The following is a 2,898-nucleotide window of genomic DNA, read 5'->3' as shown; positions in this document are numbered from 1 at the left end:
TAATTGTTTTTTTAAATGTCTTTTTAAATTGGGAGAAACCTGAAATATCTTCCAGTGTATCAACATTCCAGGTGACTGCTATAATAACACACCTCTTCACTACAGTTCATCAATGTTTCTGTTTAATTCTCCAATAAAATCCACTCCACCATGTGTTTAATGGGCTTTCTTAGGTGCTGCTGCTGAGAACATCATTATTCAGGACTGGTCACAGAGAGATCCTGCTGATGGCCGTATGAACAAAGCTGTTGGATATGATATTTGACCATGTCTATAGGTTTTATGGTCATCACATTTTGTGCTAAATACTGAAAATAAAACTAGTAATGTCTTTTTTGCTTGCAAATTTCACTCCCCAAAAAAACATTTTCTGCTCATCGCAAGATAAAGACTGAAAAACAAGTACTGTTGAACTCTTCTGCACATAATAGGTTCAATTAAAATATAAATATTCTTCTTGATTGAAATCCAGAGTACAATACTGCAGCCTTTCTAATTGTCCAAGTTGCCTGTTAATATTCAAGTAAACACACCTAATCAGTGATTTAACATGATTGCTGGTGTGCATAACTTAAGCACTGTTTTTATATTATATTATCATTGTTATTATTATTATTATTATTATTATTATTATATTATTATTATTATTATTATTATTATTATTATTATTGTTGTTGTTGTTATCCGTAGTAATAGTAGTAGTAGTACTGTGATATGATTCAGTGTATTTAATTTATTCTTCTATTACATCACAGTGTTAACACCATTTCTCACCCCCAGACGTGTTGTCAAGGAGCACAGCGACGATTTATTGGCCTCTAGAGCTGAAGTCAGGCCCAGAACAAACTGCTTCCAGCAGCAGGGAGAAGAGACACGCTGGACACGTTCTTCTTTGTCGAGGTCTTTATTGATGATCATGCATAGCAGGCACTTTGCTGACACTGTCTCGGTCTCACGTGCACACGCTGTGGTACGCAGCATCAAGGTTCATCTTCAGCGCCCACCCACGGCGAGCACACACCACTTCCTGACAGTCCTCCCCTTCAGTCATTACCACACCCACCATCCTCTGCTCTCCCTCATATTGACCAACACACTGAGAAATATAAATGTCCAACATTGGCTGATTTGGATTTTATTGTAGGTATAATGTTCTGGCCCAGTGGAAACTCTTCTTCAGGCGAGTATTTTCCCCCATGTGAGATTTATTTCTATATTTGTTCTTCTTATATGTTCTGGTGAACCTTGTGGTGCCGACAATCCAAACTATAGTCCTACCAGTTCTGTTTTCTCTATATTGTGTCCATAGAAGCAGCAGTCTGCGCCTTCTGAGGGGTCATCTTGGGCTTAATGCACCGCGTGAAATGTACAGCAACAAGTTGAACAGGTTGTCCTTTTCCATGTGTTTTTAAAGGTAACGCATCTGTGCACACTTTGGAAGTTTCCATGTCATAACAAATTCAGCTCACTCCTTACTGGAAAAACTCCTCCTCATTTTTTTAGAGTTCCTGGCAAAGAACTGCTGCATCTTGTTGGCTGAAAAGACAGAAATTTCCATAAAAATAGTTTAGGGTGGTGTTTACAGCATTATTTTCTGCCGGTTGTTGTCCTCAGATGACGATGATGCTGATAGCAAGCTGTTGGAAGTCTCATATGTGACCACCAAACACTCATCTGTGTTTCTGATGAGGTATTTGGAGATCAAAGTCTGATACCGTCTGTCTGCAGTGACCAAGAATCCAGATATACCAAAAGAAAATTCCAGACCTGAATGGCCTTGGACTGACTGCACTTTGTGCAGGGACATCCAAGACAATAGAGGACTCCAATTGCCTCCATGATAGAACATTGTTTTATATTTATTTTGAGAGTTTTAAATACTGCACATCATGGAGGGTGTTTGCTTATTTCTTATCAACCTCTAGTTATTCTTATTTCTTATCAACCTCTAGTTATAATTTTAAGAAATCTATTAATTATTAAGCCAACATGATGTGAGGAAAATGATCTCATTAAATCATTATGCAGATTTTGCAGTTAATTTACCACGTATCATTTTTAAGGAAGATTATAAATTTATGAAATGTCTCAGCAGCATCTGCTGTGAGGATGAAGAGTCACAACAAGAGTCGAACTGCAGAAGTGATCCCAGTTTTATTTGATCCCAAACCAGATTAAGCATTAACTGATGTTAAAATGAACTTTAACTCTCATCAGAAGGATAAACATTCTCCATTTATCTCATTTATTAATTTACCTCTGTCTTATTGTCTGTCAATTCTAGCATCAAAATCCAAGTTTGTCACCAAGAATACTATTTCCAGCATTTACTATGTTGTAACTTACATCTAATAAAAAAACAAATCAGTCATTTCTAGTATTCAGAGGGTTTCACAATGATGTTAAAATATTGAAAGTTCCTCTGTAAATTTTCTGTCTCCGAACTGTCTCCTCTTCCTGATGAGAGTTGGTGGAGTCTATCCTAGCGTTCTCCAGGGAACACTCCCCAGGTCAAAGTCTCCGATTGACTGTCTGCATGTTTTTGGACTGGGACAAAAATGGTCCGTGAGAGCGTCTGAGCTGGAACTAACCCCCTCCCCCAGATTATTCAGATGTCAACTAACAATAGTGGTCAATAAACCAGCACAGTGGATAAATATCAGGGATTCCAACCCGGTCAGTCAGAGCTGAAAGCTCACAGAACCCACATTTTCCCTGATGGACACCCCCTAAAGGGATCAATAAAGTACTCTTGAATCTTGAATCTTGAATCTTGAAGGAAGACCTAATTTAAGCTGAATGACAACAGTCACTGACATACAGACATTTTTGGTCATTCAAGAAGCATCAGCATGTTTCATTTATCCGCCGTCTGGTCGTTTTATCAGGTGTTTAACT

The 2,898-nt window shown here is 38.1% G+C and overlaps 1 long non-coding RNA gene across 1 annotated transcript; it reads left to right on the top strand.

Moving 5' to 3' along the window:
• Positions 1–713: 713 nt before the first annotated feature.
• On the top strand, positions 714–2,659 carry LOC130537704 (uncharacterized). The gene is made up of 2 exons (XR_008953681.1): positions 714–1,387; positions 1,504–2,659. It is a non-coding gene; the product is annotated as an uncharacterized LOC130537704 (long non-coding RNA).
• The last annotated feature ends 239 nt before the right edge of the window (positions 2,660–2,898 follow it).

Source organism: Takifugu flavidus, chromosome 14, assembly GCF_003711565.1.
Source record: "Takifugu flavidus isolate HTHZ2018 chromosome 14, ASM371156v2, whole genome shotgun sequence".
NCBI lineage: Eukaryota > Metazoa > Chordata > Actinopteri > Tetraodontiformes > Tetraodontidae > Takifugu > Takifugu flavidus.
The sequence above is the reverse complement of the archived record's forward strand: the minus strand, read 5'-3'. Positions and strand labels throughout refer to the sequence as shown.